This window comes from Lagopus muta, chromosome 12 (genome assembly GCF_023343835.1).
Source record: "Lagopus muta isolate bLagMut1 chromosome 12, bLagMut1 primary, whole genome shotgun sequence".
Lineage (NCBI taxonomy): Eukaryota > Metazoa > Chordata > Aves > Galliformes > Phasianidae > Lagopus > Lagopus muta.
Window position 1 is genome coordinate 5,243,873 of NC_064444.1, and position 21,617 is coordinate 5,265,489.

Genomic DNA, 21,617 nt, shown 5'->3' on the forward strand with positions numbered 1-21,617 from the left:
ACCTGTGAGCTCCTTGCTGGGGGGTTTGGAAGGGGAGGGGTGACTCAAGTGAACCGTGGAATAGAATCATAGAATCATTAAGGTTGGAAAAGACCTCTAATATCAGCTAGTCCAACCCATCTCCACCACTAATATTAGTGGTTGCTCAATGTCGCATGCGCATATTTCTTGAGCTCCTCCAGGGACTCCATCACCTCCCAGGGCAGCCCTGTCCCAATTCCTGACTGGTCTTTCTGAGAGAACATTGTTTCTAATATTCAACCTGAACCTCCTCTGGTGCAACCTGAGGCCGTTCTCTCTCATCCTGTCACCGTTACCTGGGAGAAAAGGCCACCCCCCCCTACCTCACCGCAATCTCCTTTGAGAGAGGAGGGCAATAAGGTCTCCCCTGAGTCTTCCTTTCTTCAGAAGTGCTACCAAATCCTTGCATTTTGCAGGAAAAACTTCAGCCTGGTCTGTCACAACCTTGAACTGCCTGATGGGATGAGCAGGAGTATAAATTCCCATACCCCAGTTTGACACTCAATTCTCCCCTGCTTAGAACTTGTGCTGGCACCATCCTTGTTTTCTGAAACCAAAGCAGGTTGAGGACTGGGAGCACTGCTGTGCTCTTAGGTGTGCAACATCACTTGTGCACTGCCTTCCTATTGCCCTGCACTAGAGCCACTCTGCTCCTGTCCTCCTCCTTCCAGCTGCTCCTGGAGCTGGCAGCACATTAATAAAAAAATGTAAGTTTTATGGGACAAAGTAAATAAGGCAATTCATATATCATCCCTAAGACACACAGAAATGAGGCAGAGAAAAATAACCATCCGATATTTTATATAGGGTTATTTCCATGAGTCAGCTCATTTTCAGGTTTCTGGGCTTCCAGCTGCAAGCTCTGCTGTGTTGGCTTATCTTCTACTGGAGGCCTGGCATGTGCCAGAAGTAGCTTATAATTGGCTGTGTTTCCCCTTTGTAAATGGTAATAATAGAACCTTTATCAGCAGAGAATGGCTAAAAATTTGGATGTCTTTAATTTCATCACAACTCGTAATATTTTCAGGCTCAACCTTACACGAATAGATCTCAGCCCTTCTTGCTTGAGTTGCTAAGCTGACAGTGCAGTGGATCATTGTTGTAGGTGGGGTATTGAACTGCCCTTCATATGTTCCCTAAGCGGTCCCCCTGGGGCTGAGTTCATCCCTTAACCCTTGCAGCATAGTTTTTGTTAACCTCAAGGCTGTGGGATGCTGCAGTTGTTACTTGGCTGAGAGAGAAGGCATTTCTGGCGGCTCCTGTTTTATTCCAGGGCACAAATGCAAGGTATTTCTGAAGTATTTTAATTCACTTGAGGTTTTCAGTGAACTCAGCCTTCTGCACTCTGCCTGAGATTGCTTCCTGTGGATTTCAGAATGACTAAATTTAACCAGAGAGTAAAAAAAAAAAAAAAAACACCCAAAACATTCAGAATGATTTCTAAAGACAACTATGCAGGTTTATGGAAAATGAATTCTAAGTTTGTACATGATAGAAGAATCTGGTTGATCACTGACATGGGAGATATGTTACAAGATTCATTTGGCCACTCTCAACTTGAATTTTGAATAGGTTCTGTCAAGCTGCTAAAAAAAAAAATCATATGGAAATGCATCACTTGCATTCAGATTGCAAATACATTTGAGGGAAACAAATCTGCACGTGGGTACCCTGTGAACATCCAACTCAGTTTGGATATTAGGGAAAATTTCTTCTTGGAAAGGGTGGTAAGATATTGGAACAGGCTGCTCAAGGAGGTGGTGGAATCACTGTGGTAGTGATGGGTTGATGGTTGGGCTTCAAGATCTTAGTGATCTTTTCCAACCTTAATGAGGCTGTGATTTCATGTGTTTTAATATATTTTGGGTGGGGAATTCATTGTCTATCAGCACTGACAGACGTGGGGGATGGAAGAGTGGGATGGGAGCAATTTGCAGTTCTTAGTGGGAATTAGTGGCACAACTATATTATAACAATCATAATTAAGCCTTGTTCTTGAACAGTGCCATTTCTCCAGGGATCTCGAGGCAATCTGTCAAATTTATGGGGAGATCCTAGGGAAAGCTATGAGCAAAGCCCAGGGCTCCTGCGTGTGTTGAGAGTTGGCCTATTCCTCCATAAGAGAAACCTGTATGAGGAGCACCAGAGCTGGGCGAAATCAGTGCCCTGAGCAGGCAGAGTGCCACTGAGGTATGTAGGTAGGGACACAACAGGAAGGGTATTTCAGCAGCAGTTTGAGCTTAAATGAGCTTCAAATAGCACTGGGAAAATGCATGTTCAGGCATCGTGTAACCTTTGGAAAGTCATGGCTCCTCCCAGCCTGTGCTGTCAGTGTGGTGATATTGCAGGATTTGTGAAGAGGGCTTTTTCTTTTTATTCAAAGAGAAGGAAAAATTGTGAAATCTTGAGGGATGTGGGATGTCCACCACAATGTAAAGTTTTGTCCATCAAGATTGAAGTGCTTGCCAGAAATAAATGCTCTACTTTATCTTGAAACTTGAGTTTGTGCAAGAAATACATAGGGATTTTTTTGTGTGTGTGATGAGATTATCAGAAGTACCTGTTCTGCTTAAATTCCATGGACTTAAACAAACAAACAAGCCTGTGCAATTAAATATTCCTACCTTGCTTTGAGATCTTCAGAGGCAAGGCCCCTGTGGACTCAATACAATGAATTAGCCTCCTCCACCAAGCTGATTTGAACTTTCCACACAAGACAAAGAACATATTGCATTATTGGTCTGTTCCCTTAGCTAGTTCCACAAGTTTGTGCAGCCTGATGAAAAACTGAAGACGTCCAAGAGGAGTCCTCTTGGCTCTGTAAACAGAGCGGAGTGCACAGTGAGTTTTTGATCTAAGTGCCTGCAGAGGATGACAAAGTATTTAAAAGACAATTAGACTTATATTATTGAGTATTTTTAAAGTAAGCAGTAAAACCTTAAACAATTGATTTGGTGTTTTACTGGAACCAGTAGATTTTAAAAAAAAAAAAAAAAAAAGGCTGTGTGCTGAAAAGCATAGCTCCAGGAAAAATCCTTATATTTGCACTGAATAGCTCCTTGCTTTCATAAAATTGTTAAGGTTGGAAAGAGCACCAAGATTATCTAGTCCAATCATCAGCCTATGCCTGTGACCACTCTAGACCATGTCACTCTGTGTGACATCTGCCCTTTTCTTGAACACCTCCAGGAATGATGACTCCACCACCTCCCTAGGCAGGGAGCAAGAGAAGTGGGAAGGGTGATACAGTTCTTGGCCTCTGCTGTTAGCTCCAGGCTGTGCATTTGGCTCAGTGATGGGCAAAAGGATGGTTTTGTGTGCGTGGAGGAGCTTGCCTGGAGGAAATGGGTAATGCCAGCGCTGCTCTGTATCGCACAGCATTGTGGAGTGGAGCTGGGTTACTGCTGCCACACAGAGCCATGCCAGCCCATGGGCATTGCCATCCGTCAGCACTGCTGGCATTCCCAGCAGCCACAGGCAGGGCACCCCGGGTATTCCACCAGAACTGGGACAGTTGGCAATCCTCACTTGTGTGCAGACTGTGTGAAATACACACCATTCCCCAGAGCTTACAGGCGCAGTTACAAACGAAGCAAAGATGGCAGGAATGACATTCCCTTGCTAATTATAGTGTGTTCCCATCTGTATATTTGGTGTTATGTCACCAACTCCAGCCTGCTTTTTGCTAGCAGGAAAATACTGCTGCAGGTTGGCACAAAAGGCACCGGACCTTGAGTAATGTTATATTTACTTTGTTAATGAGGATGAAACATCAACTGTTCTATTTTAAAGGGATATTGGTTGGAAATCTGAGAACATGTTGGCTAGGGTGCTTTTTGGATCGCTCAACAGCCCACATTTAAAAAGCACTTGGGTGTGGGTAAACCAGAGTGCAATCAAGGTATATAGTCCTTATTTGAGATGTGCAATTTGCTCCTTTAAGGTTTTGCCCTCTGGAGGAGCCCATGGGGCCCCTTGTCCTTGCTTGTGACTGCAATGGTGAGCCTGATGCGTGATAATAGAGGGCTGAGGTTCTTAATTAGGGCAGCAGTGGGAGCTTCCAAATCTCACATGATTAGAGACTTCTCATAACTTTCACGTTTATTATAAAGTCCAATTAGCATATTTCTTACTTTAATGTCTGTATTGCCCAGTTCAGTGTTGGAAATCCAAGAATGAGAGCACTTTGCTAAAACTTGAAAGCCATTAAATGAAAATAGACCAGAAACAAAAGTGAAAATGGATGTCCCTAATTTAATCCACCAGCTTTGCTAAAAACAATGAACCAAACATAGATGAAACAAAGAAGCACTAGAAGTGATGTCAAGTAAGCTAAAATCTGAAAAGTATCCACCTGTCTCATTGTGGCTGAGATGGACTGAAAACAAAATGGTTTTGAGCCATCCCAAGGGCAGAAGCACCACAGGTGTATCTCTGAGGATGAGCACCAGATGTAGAGTCCCTCTGCCTGGTGCAGTGGAGCCATATTGCAAGGTTCTCAGTGGGGCTTTGCATGGCAGCTGTCCAGTGGTTTTAGGGTAAGCAGCTGAAACACGAAGGCCTTGGTGTCTACTGAAGTCATGGAGGATTTTGTACTGGCAGAAATAGGCTTTGGTTCCTTGTCATGCGGGAAGCCGTTGGTGGAGCATGAACTTAACAAGTTCACAGCTTAACAAGTCCTAGCCTAGTGTCTGGGCTACCAGAATAGACTTTTTTCTCAAATACCCCAAAGCATGGCATGCTTTTTTCAAATTTTTCTCTCTTTGCACCCATTAACAATGAAGGTAGTTCCAGAAAATATCTCACAGGGAAGCAACCGATGCTCCGTTATGAAAGCAGTATCCCATTGTCTTGGATATTAATTCCAAGCCCACAGAGGACTGTAGAAGTTAAATCTTCTCTGCCTTGCATGATAATTCTCACTGCTTTCATTTTTGGGAGCTTTCTCCAAGTTTCTGAAAGGCTTAGCACAAGCTATGGAGGCTCCACCTATTTCTTGGCCCCATAACCCGTGAACAGTTCAGCTGAGGCAAGGGGATTTGTGTATAATGATTTGGAAAAGTTGTGAGTATAAATAGAAAGGAATTTGAGATGTTTTTTTTCCCCTCAGTAATTCAACACTCAATAGCTCACCCTTCCACCTAGCACATAAGGTGCTGTACCGCAATGGTGGAAAGAATTTGTGGACCTTCAGACCAAGGAGGTTTGTAAGCCATTTTTTTCTCTGGCTTGTTCTCTTTAAAATCTGATAATACCACCCCCCATGGGGACAAGCAGAGCATGTGTGGAGGACATCACAGATTTTCACGGGATTCCTTCACCAGGAACATTTCCTTCTCTTTGTCATAGGTGGTCAGAGCAGCCCTCTGACCTTCTCTTATACACAGCATGGAAAGGGCAGAACAATGGTATAAACGTTCAGCCTGGCCTTTCCCTTTTCATTTTTCTCCTTTTTCTTCTCAGTAGCCACTGAGAACACACATTGAGTCTGCTCTGAGCTCAAATCTCAGCCCTCTTTCCCCTTCTGCATCCCACAGGAATACTGGGCATGGCACTGGGCTCAGCACTTTGCAGCTCATGCTCCATAGCAATGGCTCATTGGCATGAGGTCAGTCCCGGGCCAGGCAGCCCAAACTCAGGGCTGAGAGCTGGGCAGAGTGGTAGCAAGAGTCTTGCTCTAAGGTTTCTTTATGTGGTTGACAACTCTGCTCAGTGCGGGAGGTTGGAAATGGATGATCTTTGAGGTCCCTTCCAACCCAAGCCATTTTAGGATTCTGCAGTCTATGAGAGCATGTATTCGTGTACTGGCATTGCTGGGAGTTTGTTGTATGGTTTCATTTTTGTGCCTCCATTTTACTGCGCACCATGGCATTTGGGCACGCAGACTTACAAATCAGGTCCCTGGAATGGTGTTTAAAGAACCTTCAACAATTTCTGTAAAAACCTGACTAAGTATTTGTTATATTTAGAGGCAATTCTACTCGTTGTCTCTTCACACAAGTAAGCTTTTCACTGACCTAGATTTTGCTATTCCATTTTCCATTTGCGATTCCACGTTACATTTGCATGGAGGCAAAGCCTTTTGTCTCCTCTTGTTCTCTTACACTTGTTTTTTATCCACCGGCCAAAAACCACACTCGCTGACCTTTGACGCAGCAACCAGCTTTGCTGGAAATGATCGTATCATGGCTTCAGACTGGAACTAAAGAGCTGTTGTAGATGATGAACCCTTGAGCTGAACAGAGCTGGAGGAGCAGCCAGCAGCAGGAGAGCATGCAAAGGGAAAAGGTTGGCGTGTTTTCCAGCAGCAGCAATTTGCAGAGAGAAAGGGAACGTGGGACAGAGTCAGAAACTGGCTTCCTTTCAGTTGAAAGGATTTGTCCTCTCTCTGGACGTATATTACAACTATCACCAAAGGCACAAAACTGCACTGCGGTTTTAATTCTGCTCTCAGTTTTAACATGTCATTAAAGAGATACCTGTATTGACAGGAAGAGTTGTAATGCTTTTGGGGAGTTGTTATTATCGTATTACATAACAAGGGTGTTTATTGCTATAGTGCCTTAGGGCCGAATTTATAAATGCTGTGGATGGATTACATGGGTGTTATGCTGCGCGTAAGCATTTTGCTCTCTTTGTGGTGAAATCCTGCACACTGGACAATGCAAACAAATTAACATTATCAGTGCAAACCTGTCTTTTAAGTGAGCTCTCCCTGCTGATGCTATTTATCCAAAAGACTCTTACCCTAACTCTACATCTCTTGTTTCTACCGTGCTCAAAAATGTTTTTACTAGCACATGTTAACCAAAATCTCTTCCTTTTTGGAGAGGAAAAAAAAATAAAATAAAAGAAGGCAGGCATGTTTAAAAATGCATTTGATCCGACTAGCTCGTGTATTTTTAAACACGGCTGTGTTATGTTTAACAGCGTGTTAGCATATGTCACTCTGCTTGTTCCTGCAGAGTGCTGACAGCAGTGCCCTTGTCACTCTGCAGAGCCCGCGGGAGGCAGCGGGTCCCCTCTGCACCCTCATCTGTGGGCAGTGGGAGAGTGCTGGGCATTGCATGGTGTGCCTTGTCCACGGGCTGCACACCTTCCTGCTGCTTCAGCCCATGCTGAGCAAACGCCTGAATGATTCCTGCATGTCCTGGGACTGTATCAGTGCCACCAGTAGACGTACCTGGCATAGGCAGTGTACCAAAATATGCCCCATGCCTCTCCAGCAGCTTGTCTGTGTTCTTAAATTTCACGTCCTGGCACCCCCATAGGACAACAGAGTTTTTCTGCTCTGCACAACAGCCCCACACCAGTTCTACAGGGTCTGCTCACTGGGCATTGTTGTGCTCTTTGCGGGACTAAAGCTGTCCTTTGTATTTTTAGCATTTACTTGATGGTCCTAGGGGAAAATCATACATTTTTTTTCCCCCTGCTCCCAGGGCATGGCCAGACACACCACTCTGCCCATAGCTGCTTAGGGTCAAGTTGTTGCTGGCCCCAGACCATTTCATTCAGATGCTGCACAGCACGCTGGATGGAAAGGCTGTGACCAGGGAGTGGATGCTCAGCTATTTTCTCCCTGTGAGATGGGCTCCCAGCCCTTTGCTCTCGCAGATCCTGAAGGAGACTCTCAAAAGGAGCACCAGAGCTGTGTGCTCTTTCCCTGGTGTGAACTGGGGCACGGTTTTTCCCCCCCCCATCCCAGCTCAGAGAATCAGCTGTGCTGCAGAGCATAATTAATGCAGTGGGATTCAGCCCATCCCTGACAGTAGGGCTGATTGGCATTAGGTCCTTTGATTTCTCTGGAGGCATCATAATATTTTAAACTTATTATTAATTACAAGTGTATTAATCTCTGTATAGTAAGAAAAGTATTTCAAAATGTTATAATTTAATCTCATCTGAATCCACTGGGAAAAAAATTGCTTTGGATGAGCAGAACAACTTTATAGATGGTGTGTGTTATAACCAGATGGATTTTCCCCAGTTCCATCGCTACCTAATATTAAGGGAAGATTCAGAATAACCGAGTAAACAGCTGTAAAAATTCATGTTAAAAATTTGCAGTAAATGAGAAGAGAAAAATTTCATTAAAGGCATAAGTTGTAGCAACTGGAAAGCACACAACTTATTATACTGACAGTCACCCTTGAAAAAAAAATTTTTTTTACACAAAATGTTTTCTTAGGTGGAAAAAAAAAGAAAAATAACCTTTAATATTTTGAAATATAGAGTTAATTGTGGGAGGGAGTGATCCTGATCCCACTGAAGTCAACTGCAACATTCTTTATGACATTACAGGATTGTGCCGCTATTAAGAAATAATAAGGAAATGAGATACTTTAAAGAGAGGGTGTTTAAAATGAACCAGCTCTGTTGGCCTCTTTTGTAAAAATACCTTAGAGCCACTTTTATCAAGTCAAAAGGTTCATTGAAAAGAGAAATTAAAAGATGCCGCTCGCAGAGCCTGGCAAAACATGAAGTTCGCAATAAATATCTCTCCAATCCAATTATAACATTCAAATCAAGGAGGAAAAAAAAAAATCAGAAATATAATGAAAGCTTTCTTTCTACTGAAAAAGTATACTTCGTGTGTCCAGACCTAAGGGAATTTCCAAGTCAGCATTATAGTTGGGAAAAAATGTAATGTAAATGAGAGTGAAATAATCAAATTTTTCTGGTGGAAATAAGTGTGGTTGTTTGATGTAATTTTGACACACAGCATAATTTCAGCATCAACACTGAAGTTTAAAGGATCAGTGTGTCTTCATGAGATTTATATACAGAAAAGCCGTTCAACGGGAAAATCTAAATCAGACTTTGGTATGCACAGTGGGCCCCCCTAAGACAGAAAGCCTTGCCTTATATTAGTTGCAAATAGGAAGAGAGAGATGACCCTTTATCAGTAATTTCTAGGCATCCTTTCCACTTGAAAATCCAGCATGATTACAGTATATAAATCACAAGAAATGTGTGAATGTTTTCATGCTCACAAAATCAAACATTTGCTTTATGCCTCTAACTCCAGCTAAGCCATTTACGGATGCGCACGGTTCTCTGCAGTGAGCTACACTGGGCTCGTATCACTATGTTTATTGCAGATGTCATTTTTAATATCACAGGGATATATTCTGAACAATTAAAACAGGGCATGTCTTTGGCATTTTACTCAATCTTGTAGCCTGTGTGAAATGTATTTGTAAATGTGGGTTCATTTCCAAATCGAGACAGATTCACACACCCTCGTAGCCAAACCCAGCACGAGAACCAACAATTAAATGAAGCCTGAGATCCAGTCCAAAGGAGGCATATACTCAATTTAATTTTTAAATAGCTTAATTAATAGTTTCAGTTCAAGCAAAGAAGTGAAAATTGGTCGAACTATGTAAACATCAGTTAGAAAAACACAATGTCCAGCCAAAGCAGCGTAGAAATTCTTTTAAGAAGAATGGTCTTTAAATTTAATTTAAACCTGGTTTTCTACCACTGGTGAAAGCCCCGTTCAGACAAGGCTCGAGCCACAAAGAATTACCAAGGTATGCTGAGAGTTTATTTAGTCTTTTCTTGTTCCGAGGCTGTGTTTCGCTCTGCAGTCATCATTTTCTCCCTGCTGTCAGCGTGTTGTTACCTTTTGGCAGCTTGGAATTCACTGAGAGCCTCCGTGTGTTTTGAAGCTGAGTTTAATTGCCAATGGGAGCTGTACGAACGCTACAAAACACTGCTCACAAATATTTACCAGAATTTTGAAATGGATTGGGATAGACTCCGCTATTGCGCTTCTCGTGTTTGCTTTCTGCAAACATTCAGGTTCAAGTTCTTATTGACATGGCTGTGGTGGATGGCAACACTTACATAAGTCCCAAGGCCAGGAGCATGCTTTGGTGCCGGAGCAATCTGGGAAGAGAAACAGCACCACGTGTCTTACCCAGCCTGGAAGTGCTCATGAGCGGCCCTCATATAATAAGAAGGGAACAACCTCTGATTTGGTGCTAGTTCCTGAATTCCGGGGGGACAAAGTGACAAAATACAGGAAACGTGTCTCTCTATTCCAGGGAACAGAGAAAGGGCATTTTTTAACCCAATAATTTTAGCAAGATCTTAGCCTCCAAGATCATAATGCTTTGGTTAAAACAGCTGAATGTTTTCCTCTTTGTTTCTTGTTTTGCTTTAATCTGATTACATTTATAAAATGATAGAAGAATGAAGAGAAACTGTAGGTGATGAATATCAAGATTGGCTAAAGGTTGGTGTTAGCCTAAATTGCTTTAGGAAACTGACATCCACCCCATCAGCAGTTCTTACTGCTACGGCAAACTTCATGAGCTTGAGCCTATATCTAGAGCCAGCTAGCTAAGGTGATTATTAAGAGAGTTGGAGGCTGATTTTCAACAAGATTTAAGGAACTGAGTCCTAGTGCAGTAAGGGAATTTGGGCAGTCCTTGTGGTACATTGATGTATATTGATTGCGATAAAACCCTGATGGCCGTGGAAGTCAAAGGTCCAACTGCATCAGAGCTAGGATTTCTCTTTATATCCTCCTTGTGCCCACAGGTATAACTATTTTTGGCTTTTGGTTGTGTTAATGTGCGCAGCAGAGATGCAAAAACAGTGGGAGATGACACCTTTTCATGCAAAACATCCAACCATTGGGGCTGTAGAGTGGCCCAGATGAACTGGCATTCTCCAGCTTCTTCCTAAAGTTAAGCACGCTTGAAGGGCTTTGCTAGGCAAAAGGAAGATGTAGAGAGGATTTTATAAATGGCAGTTGGGCAATTAATGTTAACCATCAATATCGGAATAGCTTAGATGGCATGATTAACTAGTAAGAGTTTTGAGCTGGCTGGTAATTTTAGATTAAATAGCCAGGCAGCCAGTGACTTGAATATTGATGAATATCCTGTGTTTTATTAATATGCATTCTCTATAAATTAGAGGCTTAGTACACAAAGAAGAAATCTAATGCTCTTGCTATTTTTCATTGCCACAGGTAGAGCTGAATAATTCATAGCAATTAATTTATTTCACTGATTTAGCCTTTTTGTGTGCATGTTGGGGGGGAGCATAAGTAGTCTGCAGGTAATTTTTTTCACATTTATTTATTATAAATAACTCACCAAACACATTTGAAGACTAGCTCTTAGTTACAGTGATTTTTTTTTAATTAAATTGAAGAATATGGGAGAAACTTGGGCAGAACTGCAAGCAATCCAGCAGTCATTACAAGAAACCAAGTGAATTTTAAATTGCAAAAAAAGCACAACTAATTGCAAATTAATTGACTGAGTGATGTAATTGATTGGTGCAATACCAGTTGTGTTGCATGTTTCTGCTCCTTATTTAATTGATTGTAATTCTTTAGGACCAAGATTTTCTAATAACTTTGTGTGCAGAATTTGCTATCTGTAACAAGTCACTAATGCATTTTAAATGGGGTGGATGGAAAGTTGCTCTTTTTGAAACCATGGGAAGATTTGCCGTTGACTCTGGAAGATACAGGATTTAACCTCCTAATGAAAACATTCCAGAAAATCCCTCTTGTGCAAATAGAGCTATAACACATCCAACCCAAATTACATTTGGTATTTAAGCAAATCTTCACAGTATCCAAATGCAGTTTTTTATTTCTTACCTTTCTTAGGTGGGGAGATGGTGCAACTCTAACTCTGAGATGCAATTCAGCGTGGCTGCATCCACGTCTCAGTGTCACACGGTCACACACAAAGCTGGTAATATCCAGAAACACACGAGGAGGAGGCTGTATGACTGCTGCCTCTCCCTTTTTGCTTGTTCTTGCAACATACTGCACAGCAGTAAGAGTTGCATAGCGCGCAATAAATCATTGCTTCATTATGCTCTTGTAGGCTTGTTTAGGGCACCTACTTCAGTACCAGCTCCAGAGGATTTTCTGTTCTTCACAGAAATTCGTCTCAGATATAGACTTCTGTTTTGATTTGCTGAGGGAAAAGAGAATCTCTATGTCTTATTTTTAAAATGATTTCCTAGTGCATGTGGCAATTCACATTACAGAACTTACTAAGAAAATAATTTGTGTTGGGAGATGATTTTAATTTGTAGGTGGATGATTTTGTTGAGAGGAGGCGAGAGGTTAAAGAAGGGTTTTGTGACCTGTCATTAGCAAACGAAGCATTCCTTCACTCCTTTCTTCCTTATTCTCTTCTTGCCATCCTGCCTTTTTCCTTTCCTTCCCTTCTTTCTTCCATACACGGGAGCTGTCAAGCCATTACCTAACCAGGTTTTGTTGAATTGTTTTCAGCTGTAAAAGAAGCCTGTGTACCTCCAATAAGAAATAGTGTGAGGTCCTTGTTCACTTCATAAGCTGATAGCCAGCCCCTGCCTACGCTTGGGCAGGAAGACACCAAGCTGATAGAACGAGAATTTTTGGCATTTGGATTTGATTAAAGCAGACTAATGCTCTTAAGGAAATACATGTTTGTTAGTTGTCCTAACTTAGTAACAAGGAGCAGTATTCAGCTTTGCTGATTTTGATAAAACAGTGTTTATTTATTGAAACATCCCAGACTGTACCTGCAGTGCGTTCGAATGCATGGAGTGGCAGCGTAAGAAATCAGGTATGTTCACTGCAGTGGGGTTGGTTTTTGCTGCAGTGTGACAAGGTGATTTAGGATCCGATCCAAACTCCTTGGAAATCAATGGAAGTGTTACCCTTGACTTTAGTGGGCTTTGATAAAAGTTCCAGTTGTGGCAATAATTATTTCAATAGGGGGAGAATAATTTTCTGGCTTAAAAGATTCAATGTTTCGAATTGATAGTCTTGTTTGGGCAAGCTTTATTTCTTGACTTTTTCTGCATGTGCCTTGCTCAGGTCAGCAGTCCCATGAAATGCAGATTTCTGTTTTGTGACCTTACTGAAATTTTGTAGATTATCCTGATGTGAAATTTGAAATCATTTTAAATTTACTCAAAATGTGACCTACCTTCACAAAGAGCTCTCTGAGCAAAAATGGGATGTCTTCATAGCCTGAATGAAACGCAAAAGTCTGTTTTGTGTAATCCGGAGTTTCATTTTGCATACTTCACTGTATCTCAGAAGCCTGGATGTACTTATTTGTTCTTAAACACTTATAAAGGTCCTAGGAATAGGAGATGTGCTGAGATACCGGAAAAGACTTTTTCCAGCACCCGCTGCAACTTGAGCCCCCCATAAACATTTAGGACTCAGCGAGAATTGTACCCAACTCTATTTGATGGTGGTACAGTAGTGACCTTCTACATTGATTAAAGAAGTCACATTGATTGTCTTTGAAGGGAGCCACATCCACCTTTCTTCTGCCAAAAAGGAGGTGGCTGCAATGTGAAGCCTCAAGAGTGGGGCATTGCTCCTCCAAGTACATGGAAGACATCCAAGGGGAACTGGATAATGCGGATAATGGGATAGGGTTTCTTCCCTCCTCTCCCTCAAATACCATATAGCTAGATTTTAGCTGTCCAGAATTGAGCCTTAGAAGACTTTGATAGCAAATTAAAAGCTGATAATGCTAAGGAAATGAGCTCTTTTTATAGGTTGCATAGGATGTTCAGCAGTTGAGAGTGTTGAAAAGGACTGGCAATTTTGGTTCTGTAGGGAATTTGAATGGTGATGGGGAACAGCTGATGCTGTGTAGACCGGCATGAGCAACCCAGTGGAAGGGATGGTGTGGTGAGGAAAAGAACTTTATCCCTCTGGAAAATCCACCTCTGGTGGTTTTCCATGCTGTCACTTTGGGGTGCCTTGTTTAAGAGAGGTTAATAATACCCAGTTTTCCAAAGATCACAATATCTTAACAATATCTGGCATCTTTAAGGCGCCTTTGGTTGGCACTGAGAAATACTGGCATCCAGAACTGTCACTTCTGAAAATCTGGGCCACTGAACCTGATATGAACTATCAGAAACCAAAGATGAAGGAGCATTTATGTTGGTGAATGTGTAGTAGCTTGAAAACTACAAATCAAAATAATTCACCCTTTTATGTGTAAGTCTCTTTATCTTTGATACACGAATTGAAAAGCTGTCTAGTTTCCTTGTAGTTTCCATAAGTAAACTGCGTGCAACCCACTACAATGCTATTTAAGCATTATTTGAAGTGCAGACTTGTTAAGGTCAAGAAAGCTCATCTGTATGCTAAAACGGAACCGACTGAACCTTACACCTAAAACCAGCCAACAAGAAGGTCTCAAGTTCCACCATTCCCTTCTGACAAGGGTACAGCATGACAAATGGTGAAGCACCACAAGATCAAAGTGCTTTTTCAGGGAGAACAGTAAATTCAGAGACAGAAAGACACTAAGTCCTGGTGCAGGTGTCTGCTGTTGGAAAGCAGTCTTCCTCAAACAGGACACTTCCAGCCCATTGCAAAGGGATGAGGCAGAACTGCAAGCTGGGAATAATAGCACTGGAACTTTTCAGTTCTGAATGGTGAAAAGAAACTTTTCCATGCACATGGAAGGACAATGTCATATGTTTTGCTCATATGCTAGAATTACTTGCCCCTGTCTGAAGCTATCCTGCCTTTCTGAAGGATTGTGCCCCTAAATAGCCACTTTAGAGAGGCTATTCTGCATGATGATAACAGAGCAGAGGATGGATGATTTGTTAATCACTAGCTAAGGTTATTTGTGAGAACCTAGGAAACAATAGCTTCATAAATCATTTGTCTTATTAAATGTAGTTCTTCCCATGTAATTTGGTCATCATTGGGCAAGCTGTGTTTCAGTACTCTTAAGTAGAGAATCAACTGATGTTAGCTGAAGTTTGTGGAATTGTGGAAGGTATAATAGTAATAAATAGCAGAGTATTAAGAAAAAAAAACAACAAACTAAAGCAAAAACCTGGTTATTTTTCAGCTTTTTTTTTTTTCTTCTTTCTTTCTTAGGGTTTTTTTTCCCCTACATATTTTTAATCTATTTAAGGTCACTGACAGCAGCTTTGCTTCTCTTGCCTTCTTCAGCTACTATGCTGCTATTTTTGTTTGGAGCAATAGAGTGGTTTTACAGTAGTTCTCTGGTTGTCTCCAATTTCTGGGGGACACTAGTTCACCTTCAGAGCATTTCTGGAGCACGAGGAGATCCACTAGGGAGCTCTCTCCAAAGGCAAATCAGAACTTGGTGGGACATTCAGCTCTGATCCCAAGGGTGAGCCACGCTACCGTGAAGTTCTCTGGGGTGTATGTAACACTACTTTGCAAGAGAAGTGCTGTCAACCCACTGTGAGCACCCATGCCACCCTGGAGTGGAGCTTGTTCTACAAAGAGGATCAAATGCTTTATGTGATGCCTTTTTTGTTGGTGTCTGGCAGTTCTTGCTACTGCTATTACTCCTTCTTCCACCAAGTCTTCTGGCTCATTATCCTTTCTGCTCATTAACTGTTCCATCTTCTGTAGCTGTTCCTTCTTGTTGCTCTCCTTATTTTTTTCTACTTTTATCACGTTTTGTGATCCCTTTTCCAATTTCCAACCTTAGTCTCCCAGAAGACCTGGAGTGGTGACGTCTGGACTGAGAAGAGATCACACTGCTTATAAATCTGCACCATGAGGAGGCCAAAAGTTTCTTCAGCAGCAGGAGGTAAGCCAGGACTGCTGGCGGGTATGAGGACCAGAGAGCAATGTTCCATACATTCAAGAAGAAGAAAGTGGTGCTTTTGAGGAATAGACTTTGAATCAGCATCACAGTCCTCCAGAGAAAGCTCAAAGAGCTCTTCAGGTGGGAGCACACCACCCAGCCAGCTGCTTGTTGGGTTTAGCCCATGGACGTCTGGGGTCTGCACACCAGAGACTGAGAACTCTTGACTTATCTTAAATTTCCTCTTTGCGGACTTCTGATGTGACAGGAATGGCACCAAAAATTCAATGTACCTGCTTTGCCATAACTTTTCCATACTGCTGACTTTCCCAGGACTACATTCCGTTCAAATTACGGGAACTTAATTACGTGAGGCTTAATTTCAGTTGCTTGGCCAGCTTTAAAAATATATATTCAAATTTGGACCTCGGGGGCAGAATCTGGGGAGCCTCTTTGTCCTTTCGCTTTGTGTTAACGTAAGTGAAGAAACTATGCCTGTGAATCTCTGCTTTATTACACCTATTCCAAGTCAGTCTCACTTCTGCTGAGACTTCCCAGACTTTCAGCAATGCAAGAGGGGGCATGAAATACCCCTAATATTATAGTCTATGCTTCTGAAACAGTCAAAAGATATTTGTCTCCTGCTTACGTGTTTTCTTGTAAATAAAACGCATTGAGACCAGATACGGTGTTACACTGATTTTACACCAGAAAAAAAAAACCACATGTATTGTCATTTTACATAGAAATGCCGTGTTGTCTGTATGTATGTTGAGTAAATGTTAAAGTGCTTAATTGCAATGTAAAAGATTGGAGAGGGAGAACTGAAGGGGGGGCATGGAAGAGAGAGAAGGTAAAAGGACATAGAAGGGGAATGGTGGAATTGGAGGCTGGTATTGTCAGAGCATTACTGGAGAATTCCTATGATTGGGACTTATTACCTTCCTAACACTCCTTTCATTATCTGCTGCTCGAGTGATCAGTAATGAATGGCCTCCCAGTTTCATTGCTCACTCCCTCTAGAAGCTTTTGCATCATTTGCTCCCCTCCCCAAGATCTCTTTTCTTAAGTTCTAAGAAATTAAGGCGCTAAGATTTCACTTTTCTGCTGTAGTTGATGTGTTCTTCTGGTATATCTGTGTTGTTACTTCGATAGCAAGGGCCCCACAGCACTTTGTGTTACACTTCCATCTATCACACTGTGATGATCAAGAATACATTGCAGCTGATGCACAAACACTGATGTATATCTGGAGTTGGGCACCCACCTCCAACTCAGCAGATTAAAAACAAGGCAACAAGGAAGATGTGTTTTGTTTGTGGGGTTTGTTCGTTTGTTTGTTTAAAGCTTCCAATCAACTAGTGGGTTATCCTCAATGCAGTGGCAGCATGCACCTTTCTTCTACTGCATGGCAGTGCTACAGCATGCAGAACAGATAAATAACAAGACTGCACCTCTGTTTTTTGGGTGTGACCTTGCCTAGTTGGTGTGGCCATGCAGGAGAGGGCTCCTTGCAGGGGGCTGCTGCTGTATCTTCAAGGGCTGAGGGTTGAGTTCCTTCTGCAGGAGTGAAGAGAGGAAATGACCTTCACCCAGCTGAGTACGGAACAACAGGAAACCCTTGTGGTTTGAAGCTCTGTCCGCTTCCCACCCCCTAGAATCTGGCACTCAGGGGTGGTTTGATGGGCTGTCAGGGTTTAGCTGCTCTATGTATATTAACAAAGTATGTTGATGATTCATAGCAAAGTGGTGTGTGCTGATTTAAGTGATGGGCTAGCCATTCTGTAATGGATTTGAGAATTCCCAATCAGATTGTACTTAGTTTTATCAAGTAGGAAGCTGGCAGGCTGTGTTTTAATCAACTGATAGCAGCACTTGGCAACTGGCATCCCACTAGTGAACTGGTGAGCTTTAGAATACTTCCCAAAGACCAGCTCGTGGAACTGCAGGCAGCAGCATCCCCTCAGATCTCCCAGGTTTACCTCCGTGTTGTTTCTATTGAGCCAGTTTCTTCCCCGGAAAAAACTTCCAGCTGGAAGCACAGAGCGATGCAGCACATACAGATCCTTTGCTGCTCTTTTGCCAGTGTTGGAGGGGGGGATGAAATGAGGCAGAAGACATTTGTTCAATCTTCTAGGAACATATGTCAAAACAACCTCCTGGATATAGCATGAAATCCCAGAACTGTGCAAATTCAAAGATGTGATGTTGGCATAAGTTTGTGAGCACTCACGCTCTGTAAGTGAGATCAGTCTGGCATGGGACTGCACCAGGTGGGACATGGCCTTTTCCCCTTTGAGCCAGGCTGCTTTGTGGCCTGTTATCCCACTTCATCTCCTGAGCAGCATCTTGTATTCTCACCTATACCAGCAGGCATGCAGAATGTTTTCCTTTCAGGATGAAGCTCAGCAGCCTCCTTATTGCTTTTGCACAGCCCCAGTTGAGCATCCTCGCAGTGCAAACTCTCAGGTGCCATAGCTACCTTAAATAATTTCCTGCTCAGGATTTATATGCTACCACAATTATTGAGCTATGCAACCATCTACACCCACGTAGCTGTATTTGAGCACAGAGTCAAACCTGGGGAGCGGGTTTGTTGTGCCTAGCTCCTATGTAGTAGTTACTGTGCTTAGCAACCCACCTCCAATATAAATATATCTGCTACTCTCAAGAGCAGGCTTTGAAAAGCACCAGAAGGGATCACTCCCCCATAAGGATTTATTTCAGCATTGCAGAGCAGTGAGGACTTGGAAGGAGAAATCCTGCTCCCAGTTATCTTTCGATTCAGAGAGGTCAAGATTTCACTGAAGGCTGATGGAGCTCAGGTGAAGCTTTCTGTGATAGATGATGAGTCTCTTTAAAGATCATAGAAATACAGAATCATTGAATCATTTGAGTTGGAAGGGACCACTAAAGGTCATCTAGTCCTACTCCCCTGCAATGAGCGGGGAAAAAGTCGATCCTTTGGGATCTGATCTTGAGTTTTGCTGCCATACAGGGAGCCAACAATGTGGGTTTTGTGAAGGGGTTCCATAGCACCTCCAAACCAACCAAGGGTTGCTCCAGGCAAAAACTCAGTAGGCTGTTAGTCAACTGTATCATCCTCCTTGTTCAACACTGACCAGGTGCTGGTGGCTCTCAGAAGGAAATAGTGATTGCAAGGGTACAAAATTGCCATACTGACAAAAAGCAGTACAAGTGCAAGTGAGTACCAGAGAGATGTGATTCACTGGGAAATGAATCCTGTGTGAGGGAGGTGGTGTAAACATAGGGACTGGATGAGTGGAAGATGCGATGAACATTATTAATCAAGTCTGTAATCTAAGAGGAAGTTTTAACTTCTGCCTTTGTTATGATCTGCTATCCACTATGTGAAAATCAGAGAAACCAAAAAGAGGTCCCTATCTGCAGTGTCACCCCACCTGGGCACTTCACCAGACGATGGTGCAAAAACTGATGTTAAGGTTTCCAGTGCTGAAGTCACCAAACAGACACGTGAGAGCAAAGCTGCAAAAAGTCATAGGTTTTCCCTCCCTGGATTGGAAATCATGTGAAATCACAGAATTTCCACAAGGTTGTATGTGTAGCAGTCATGTTAGAGTGTTTTACAGATTAAAATAAAAGCATATCTTGAAGACATAATGATTTAGTTTTGAAGCAAGGTAGTTAATTCATCTTAATATGTGGAAGAAAACCCCCCAGTTAAGAGCCTATTCTTGATTTTCCCACTGATGTTTTGTGCATTTATGTTCATTTATTGCACTGTTTGCTTGCTTTTACAAAATCCCCACCACACAATCATTTAATTTCTGAGAGTGTCTCCAGGGACAGGAGGCCACACTAGAGTATCTCGCATTGTGTGTCATTCAGGCAATGTCTCCTGAATCATAAAAACAATAGAAAGGGAATGGTACTTGAAGAGCAGATTAAGCCTCCTTTTCCCTTTTCTGAGGTGTTTTTCCCAGCACATGCTAGCACACAAACTTGTCAGCAACTTGCTTAAACACCAGTTTCAGGGCAGCAAAGATAAATTGCATAAATCTCAATCTGCATCCCTGTCCCTCCAACGGGGTCCTTTGAATTAGAAGAGGTTTTCAGGGGCACGATCCTGTTGCTTTTGATATTATTTTCAAGTTTGAATCTAATGCTAGAACATCAATCCCAGCTCATCCAATTGACCACAAAGACCATAATCAATTTGATTTTATATGGTAAATCCATTCCAGATTACCACTTCAACTGCATATTTCTGCATGCAGGAAGTCTGCACTAAACTATCTGGCCTGATTAATACCTGGTTATGGGGTGCAATTGCAACATAACTGCGTGACAGGAAAATAATCCTTTAAAAAAAAAGAAGCACTGAGGGTGTCAGAAGAGAAGGAAAATATCAGGACTGAAGCAGCTCTCACAATTTCTCATTTCCATTTATTTAAAAAAAAAAAAAAAAGAAAGAAAGTAATTGAGACTTAAAAGAGAAAGAAAGAAAAGCCCTCCATGACTTTAAGTGTAAAATCCATTTTAGTAGCAGGAAGCTGTTATATGGTTAGAGCAGTTATTTTTATTGTCTGTCTGGGTATAGTTTTTAACTGCAGGCACAGGATAAATCAATAGTGTCATAAAGCTACTCTCACCCGGTGCCCTTTCTAAAGGGACATTGTTCGGTGGCTGTGCTGGATGTGACACAGGCTGCTGCTTTGATGCACAGAATTACGCGGCTGTGTGCTAAGGGAGAGCTCGAGTGCAGCACATCTTTAGCAGCATCTCCTCATCCTTGTGTTCTGAGAGCTACCAGATTAAAAGCAAAACAAAGCATTCACAGAAACACACGCACACAAAAACTACAGAAGTACTTCATCAGAAGAGGCTGGGTGGGCTATTCTGGCTGTTCTCTCGCGAAAGATGCTCTCAATGAATTTGTCCATTCATAAATCTTCTAAATTTCCAAGATGATCCAAGAAGAGAAAGCTTGCAGTGATTCCCAGTGTCGTCCCTACAGCTTAAACCTCACCATAGTCTGCTTCATCCCACAGCAGGGATGGACATAGCAGGACCTGACTGTAGGAAGCTGGAGCTAGATAAATCCATCTTGGATGTGTGCCTTTTTAATAGCAAGAGTAGTTAGCGGCTGGAACAGTTGGCTTAGGAATGTGGCAAATTTAGCATTACTTTCAGTCTCTAAATCAAGAGCAAGTGTCTTTCCAAAGATATGCAATAGCTTCAGCAGAAGTTATGGCTTTGATGCTGAAATGAGTGGGTGAAGTTCTTCAGCTGTGTTGCATAGGAAACAAAACCAGATGATGGCGATGGTCCTTTTCAGCTACTCTAATCCATTAAATCCTAGTTGGGGGCCCATCGCACGCTGGGGTTTAAAGCAGTCTGTTGGCTTTTCTGGATGGTTTCTGTGGGCGATACACATTCCAGAGCTGGAGCTGACAAACTCCATCTAAATGCGTATCCGGAATTGACACACTTCATAATTTACAGCTCTTTAATCATTGCCTCTGAATGCCACTCCAGAGCCATTCCCCTGCAGCTGAGCTCACTTTGTATCTCCTGTGCAGTGTGTTCGCTGGCAGAGATGCACCAGGGGCTGATCCCAGCTGAAACCCACACCCCAGAACAGCCACCAGTGACCTGGGCGGTGGAGAGGTAAACCCTACCAGATCAAATTCTTAAGTAATTTATTGTCAGCAAGGAACGCTGTCGAGGAAATTAATCACTCCTCTCCTTGCTTTTGCATCGCAACTTCCCCAGGTTGCACTTGTGACAAAGGCACGAAAGCTGTTCTTGTGCTGCAAGTGGGAGGTGCAGACAGCGACAATCTGTGCCCTGTCTGTGGAATCGATGCCGAGACAGCTCTATTTTCACATCCAATCACACGCCAATCGGTATTACCTTGGGATTTGTTTGCGGGACGGCTATTGAGAAGTGGAATTGGAGTTGGGATTTAGTGAGATTAAAGGAAACAACAGAAAAGTAATGCAAGTGTTTCCTGAAGGTAGCACAGCTTGTAAG

At 42.5% G+C, this 21,617-nt stretch overlaps 1 protein-coding gene across 4 annotated transcripts in view; it reads left to right on the top strand.

Moving 5' to 3' along the window:
* MAF (MAF bZIP transcription factor) overlaps positions 1-21,617 on the top strand; it is a 157,598-nt gene that overhangs the window by 38,602 nt on the left and 97,379 nt on the right. For 3 of the 4 annotated variants that reach the window (XR_007379575.1, XR_007379576.1, XM_048959040.1), the window contains one exon: positions 15,501-16,283. The exons of the other annotated variant lie outside the window; for it this stretch is intronic. The gene's annotated coding sequence lies outside the window, so the exon portion shown is untranslated. Of the gene's footprint in view, positions 1-15,500; positions 16,284-21,617 lie in introns of those variants that run through there. 4 annotated transcript variants of the gene reach the window in all.